This window comes from Copadichromis virginalis, linkage group LG3, assembly GCF_057382275.1.
Source record: "Copadichromis virginalis isolate Kocher_CV1m ecotype Utaka linkage group LG3, C_Virginalis_male_GT1.1, whole genome shotgun sequence".
NCBI lineage: Eukaryota > Metazoa > Chordata > Actinopteri > Cichliformes > Cichlidae > Copadichromis > Copadichromis virginalis.
Window position 1 is genome coordinate 36859022 of NC_140620.1, and position 7205 is coordinate 36866226.

The window sequence follows — 7205 nt, forward strand, 5'->3', positions numbered from 1 at the left end:
ATGTTAAATGTTTCTGGTATTTTTTGATGGTCAGTGCTGATAACTTAACAATTTGTGTTTTTTTTTTTTTTGTTTGTTTTTAGTGAACTTATCTTTTTTTAACTTGAACAAGAAGGTCCCGAGTTCAATTCCACCATCAGGCCAGGGTCTTTCTGTGTGGAGTTTGCATGTTCTCCCCGTGTTTAAGTGGGTTCCCTCTGGGTACTCCGGCTTCTTCCCACCGTCCAAAGACATGCAGTTTGTGGGGATAGGTTAATTGGTTAAACCAAATTGCCCATAGGTGTGAATCTGTGAGTGAATGTGGGCGCGAATGGTTGTCTGTCTCTGTGTGTTGGCCCTGTGACAGACTGGCGACCTGTCCAGGGTGTACCCTGCCTCTCGCCCTATGACAGCTGGGATAGGCCCCAGCGCCCCCCGTGACCCTGAAAAGGATAAGCAGAAGTGAATGGATGGATGGATCGAATAAATAACAAAAATCTCAAACAACACTATCCAGAATCTTAAGCCATGTTCCATTTCTTTATAGTTTTAAGGAAAATGTAAAATTGGTGAAATGACATAACATGTATAAATATAAATGGAAATTTAGTCTACAAGTTTATAGTCTACACCTTCTATGTGTTTATGAATCAAAGTAATAATAGGTTAATTGAAGAACAAACAATTTAATGAACATCCCATCTCCATCGTTTTCTAACAGGAAACTGAGTTCATGTTGTTTCTGCCTCAAATAACTCGTTTAAATTCTAGACTTTGAATTTAGTCTAGAAAAGTCAACTCAGAACCCAAAACTCAAGACTACTGGAGCAGTGTGGCATCATCTTGACAGAATGGAATAAAAGGCTTAACAACATCCAAAGAAGAACTTTGAAAGACCTCCAGAAAGACCAGAGAATTTTTTCTCGAGACTATTTTAACAAATACAAGAGGAGTAGATTGCTACTGTCTAAGGGCCTGTTGGCTGAAAACCTGGTACAGGTTTTCAGCCAACAGGCCCTTAGACAGGCAGCCAAAATCATCAATGACCCCTCCCACATTCTTCACCCCGCATTTCAATGGCTCCCCTCTGGGCGACGCCTCTGCTGCATTTCCTGCAGGACTGAGAGGAGGAGAGCCACCCTTGTCCCCAAAGCCACTCTGCTTTTTAACTCGATAAGAACATTTCCCACACCCATAAACATAAACTACTCTACACTCTTTTTATACTACTGACACTTTTACTCACTTACAGTTATTTATTCCCCTTTAAGTCACTTAAAGGATAAAACTGTGCAATCTTAAAACTGTGTATATACTGTATATTCTGTGTATTTTTTTTATCTCTCTGTTATTACCTGTTTATGCTCTGTACTCATTTTCAATGTCATGCTGCTCTGTTGTATCTTGATTGCCCCTCGGGGATAAATAAAGTCTTTCTGATTCTGATTGTTGTTTATACCTTTAGTCTTTTGTGCTATCACTGTAAGTGAAAAGGGAAAAGGTTAAGAAAAAGAAACAAGTAAACTCAGATTAGCTGGATCACAGTCAGAAATGAAAAGATTGTTTTGCCTTTTCATATGAATAAGTTTTTAAAGGGGTGCATCTGAGTGAAAAAGAGATATTGTTGAATCAAAGTAATCACATAACACCAGCTCATTGAAATGACAGGATGAATAAACAAGCTGACCTGCAGACCAGACAAACTTTGGTTGACTGTGATCAGTGTGATACTCTGGGTCTCCTCTTCCAGCTCTGCACACATATCCTGCTGTGTGTGTCTGTCCATGAATGATGTAGGAGTCCTGTGCAGTCCCACTGCCATCAGGTAGCAGCTCATAACTGGAGGATTTCTCTGATAGATCAGGAACAGCTTTATACCAGTAGAAGCTCCATCCTGCAGACGGATGTTCAACCTCACAGTTCAGAGTTACTGAGGCTCCAGGACTCAGCCATGATGGAGACACAGTGAGGACAGGACGGGGTTTATCAACTGGAAAGACCTTTTCACATAATGACAACATGTTACAGCGTGAATATGATATACTTTATTTTTTTTGTGTGGCTTCAGCCCTGAATATTCTCACTAAAGCTCCAAATATAATTCTTTATCTTTACATTTTTGTTTTCATCTCTTCTGCTGATCCAATTCAGGGTCACAAGGTATTGGACCACATTCTAGGCAGGTCTGTTACCCATTCACATGTACCTACAAGCGTACCTGCGTATGTACCTACAATTTACATTTGCCAATTAACCTATTCCCACTAACTCTCTTGACTGTGGGAAGTATACAGGGAGTGCAGAATTATTAGGCAAGTTGTATTTTTGAGGAATAATTTTATTATTGAACAACAACCATGTTCTCAATGAACCCAAAAAACTCATTAATATCAAAGCTGAATGTTTGTGGAAGTAGTTTTTAGTTTGTTTTTAGTTTCAGCTATTTTAGGGGGATATCTGTGTGTGCAGGTGACTATTACTGTGCATAATTATTAGGCAACTTAACAAAAAACAAATATATACCCATTTCAATTATTTATTTTTACCAGTGAAACCAATATAACATCTCCACATTCACAAATATACATTTCTGACCTTCAAAAACAAAACAAAAACAAATCAGCGACCAATATAGCCACCTTTCTTTGCAAGGACACTCAAAAGCCTGCCATCCATGGATTCTGTCAGTGTTTTGATCTGTTCACCATCAACATTGCGTGCAGCAGCAACCACAGCCTCCCAGACACTGTTCAGAGAGGTGTACTGTTTTCCCTCCTTGTAATCTCCCATTTGATGATGGACCACAGGTTCTCAATGGGGTTCAGATCAGGTGAACAAGGTGGCCATGTCATTAGTTTTTCTTCTTTTATACCCTTTCTTGCCAGCCACGCTGTGGAGTACTTGGACGCGTGTGATGGAGCATTGTCCTGCATGAAAATCATGTTTTTCTTGAAGGATGCAGACTTCTTCCTGTACCACTGCTTGAAGAAGGTGTCTTCCAGGAACTGGCAGTAGGACTGGGAGTTGAGCTTGACTCCATCCTCAACCCGAAAAGGCCCCACAAGCTCATCTTTGATGATACCAGTCCAAACCAGTACTCCACCTCCACCTTGCTGGCGTCTGAGTCGGACTGGAGCTCTCTGCCCTTTACCAATCCAGCCACGGGCCCATCCATCTGGCCCATCAAGACTCACTCTCATTTCATCAGTCCATAAAACCTTAGAAAAATCAGTCTTGAGATATTTCTTGGCCCAGTCTTGACGTTTCAGCTTGTGTGTCTTGTTCAGTGGTGGTCGTCTTTCAGCCTTTCTTACCTTGGCCATGTCTCTGAGTAATGCACACCTTGTGCTTTTGGGCACTCCAGTGATGTTGCAGCTCTGAAATATGGCCAAACTGGTGGCAAGTGGCATCTTGGCAGCTGCACGCTTGACTTTTCTCAGTTCATGGGCAGTTATTTTGTGCCTTGGTTTTTCCACACGCTACTTGCGACCCTGTTGACTATTTTGAATGAAACTCTTGATTGTTCGATGATCACGCTTCAGAAGCTTTGCAATTTTGAGACTGCTGCATCCCTCTGCAAGATATCTCACTATTTTTGACTTTTCTGAGCCTGTCAAGTCCTTCTTTTGACCCATTTTGCCAAAGGAAAGGAAGTTGCCTAATAATTATGCACACCTGATATAGGGTGTTGATGTCATTAGACCACACCCCTTCTCATTACAGAGATGCACATCACCCAATATGCTTAATTGGTAGTAGGCTTTCGAGCCTATACAGCTTGGAGTAAGACAACATGCATGAAGAGGATGATGTGGACAAAATACTCATTTGCCTAATAATTCTGCACTCCCTGTATAGAGTAGCTGGAAAGAATCCCCACTGAGGAGTGTACAGAGCACTACAATAAAGACAGAAACTTCAGACATTATCAAACTAAAGACACTCAAATATGAAATAAATAAAACATGAGAGTCCTCTGATCACATGACCTGAAATGGTACAAATGACTGATGCTCTGTTCTTCTTACTAAAACATGTTTATGGATCAGTATGAATCAAACAATAGGAGTCAGTGATGAACTCACAGAATAGGCCCAGCTCACAGAGCAAAGTGGCTCCCATCCTCACATCCAGCAGTGACACGTCTGAAAACTTCTACAACTTTCTGTAAAGAGAGAGAGTGAAGCAGCAGCACAGCAGATACCAAAGACCTGTGAAGGAAACAAAGAGGTTTTTTTTTAACTTCTTCCCTCTCTTACTTCCTTTTTACACAGAAATTACAACTCAGCAAGGTGGGGTTACTTGGAAAATCTATCAAACAGGTACACAGTACAAGGGTAATATACAAACAAGTGGAAAAACTGGGAGAGCACATGTTTTTCTTTGGAAAAGCAAACTTTAAAAGACAAGCAAACAGTTTAATCCCAGGATTTCAATTAACAAAACAAAAAAAAGAAGGAAAAATAACAATTCTGGCATTTTGTTTGTTTCCATTATGGTTGGCGCCACATATAAAACACCAGGACAGGAACACATAATGTACCACACACAACCATAACTGCTGGCAACTTATGTAGGTGACATCATAGCCTTTATGAAGATTCAGCAGAGAAATCTAAATCAGCCATTATTCACAGTGTCTACCATAAGGCAAATTAAATGCTTATATACCATAACAAGGCTGAATGCACTGTATGCTGATGTGTTAAATTGACTTTTTCATAAACTATTACTAGCATCACACAAGTGTCTCATCTTTGCCTCCTACTTGTCTGCTTGCTTTGTTTGATAGGAGCTTTATCACCAAAAAAAAAAAAAAAAACTACCCTTACACACATTTGTTGTTGGGTCATTAAGGTAACATTTGAAGTCTACAAAACACATATATTAGATGGGTTCAAACTGACATAGAGGTATAACTGCAGAGATAAAAAAAAATATTAGCAAACCAGACAATAGACTGTTATTTCCCTCCTGTCATCGATATGATCATCCAGTAGGCCACCACTGGTACATCGCAGTCATAAACTGCTGGTGCACACTAATCACCAGCACACAAAAGCATTACCAAACACAGCAGCTGTTGGTAATCCTGCACTTTTTCATGCAAGAGTTAAATCTATAAGTAAAAATACCTCCCTTTAAATTTTAAGCTGAGCTTTATGAATGTAAAGTGTCCCACAAATCCAAACTCCTTTATTTTTTATTTTTTTTCTTCTCCTTTCTGATAATTATGAGACATTTTGTGTTCTTTGCTAGTCCCTTTCTTATTGTTGAATCATGAACTCTGAACTTAACTTAGGAAAGTGAGATCTACAGTTCTTTGGATGCTGTTCAGTCGTCTTTTGTTGCCTCCTAAGTGAGGGATTGATGCGCTCTTGGAGTAATTTTGGTAGGCCGCCCACTTCTAGGACGGTTTGCCACTCTTCCAAGTTTCTAAATTTTTCCCATTTTTTTCCCAGCCTTAAAAATGGCTTTGTAACCCTTTCCAGACTGATAGATCAATGAAGGATGTGTTACTTTTTGAACCCAGCTTTCCAAAAAATGTAAGTTAATTCATGATTTATTTATTTATTTATTTTTTGCCTGTCCCGTTTGGCTCTTTTGCCATCAGAATTATTGCCTAAAGGCGAAGAAAGATGCCCAACGGATTTACTTTACCAAATGGACCATCTCAGCCTTGCCGTAATGGTCCATTTGATTCACCTTTTATTGTTTATTTTATTTTATTTTCACTTTGCTAAATACGGAAAAAAAGGGGAAAAGCAGAATGATAAACCCACTCACAGAGCACTGGGGAATATGTAACAGGGTTATTTACAGCTAAGTCAATAAAACAGAGGCAAAGCAGCAGGTGAATGCATTAAAGATTTGGGAGAGGCGGTGTTCCAAGAGTAAATACACACTGTTGTTTTAATCTCACAGGGCTCGATACACACAGAGAGATTTGCACAGACAGACTGATTAATTCAACGTAAAGAGAAACAGAAAATCATGCAAGACAGAGGATGAGCACGTACCTCACTCACACAATAATATGGCAACAACTGAGTGTCTGCTTCTGTCAGTCTGAAATAGTCAGCTTGATGAGCAACGAGCTGTACATCAGTATGATCAGCTGATCTTCTACAGGTTAGCAGCCAGTGAGGAGGCAGAGACATTGAGCGGAGCTACCTCTGTACAAAGGTAACACACCTCCACGAACACACACAGACAAGCACCAACAGGAGAGAGAGAGAAAGAGGCCAAAGGCCATCGTGAGAGAAACTCAGGGACCGTGACAGAGAGACTGTTTGGTTTCTGGCAGAACTATGTTACCATGGAACACAGAAGACAAGGTCTTCATGTCAGAGAACAACAGTAAGAGGTGTCTCCTTCTTTCTCTGTTGTCCCTGTGATAGACTGGTGACCAGATCAGGGTACACCATGGCCTGAACTTATAAGATAAGATAAGATAAGATAAGATAAGATAAGATAAGATAAAACTTTATTAATCCCTCGGGTGGGTTCCTGTGGGAAATTCTATTTCCAAAAGCACAGCACCGACAGAAGTTACAGAGTTACAGAATATTATATGTATATATATATATATATATATATATATATATATATATATATATATATATATATATACACACACACACACACATATATAAATACAGAGACATATATAAATAAAATATACGAAGGGGATAAATAGAATAAATAGGAATAAAAATAAAAATACAAGTGAATTGCACATTTCAAGTATCTTGTATCGCTATATCTAAGAGGTATAAGTAGAGAAACTAGAGGAAGGTGAAATAAAGTTTGAAAGCCTAGTCTAAAAAAAGTTAAAGTTAAGAAAAGGTGCGGTGTTGCATCTTGAAAGATGGCACATGGAAGAGGTTCTAGCCCCTCTGTGACCCAAGAACTGGGAATTTCTGACCCACAGAAAATGGATGAATGAGTAGAAGACTCACACTGAGCATTTTGTGGTTGCACAAACAGAACAGGATTTCACAGAGAAGCCAAATAAGAAATGATAAAATAATCAAAGGGCTTTTACGTGAAAATTATTGAAAACAGAAGTCACGCCTCTACTTCAGTTAGAGGTGAGACTAACTTATTGGGTGTTTATTTGTAAGCTGAGAAGAAAGTCAAAACATCATTTATTATTATGATTTTAGATTGATGTACCGCAATTATTAGTGTTTTTATATATTACCTTTGATTCATCATATCTG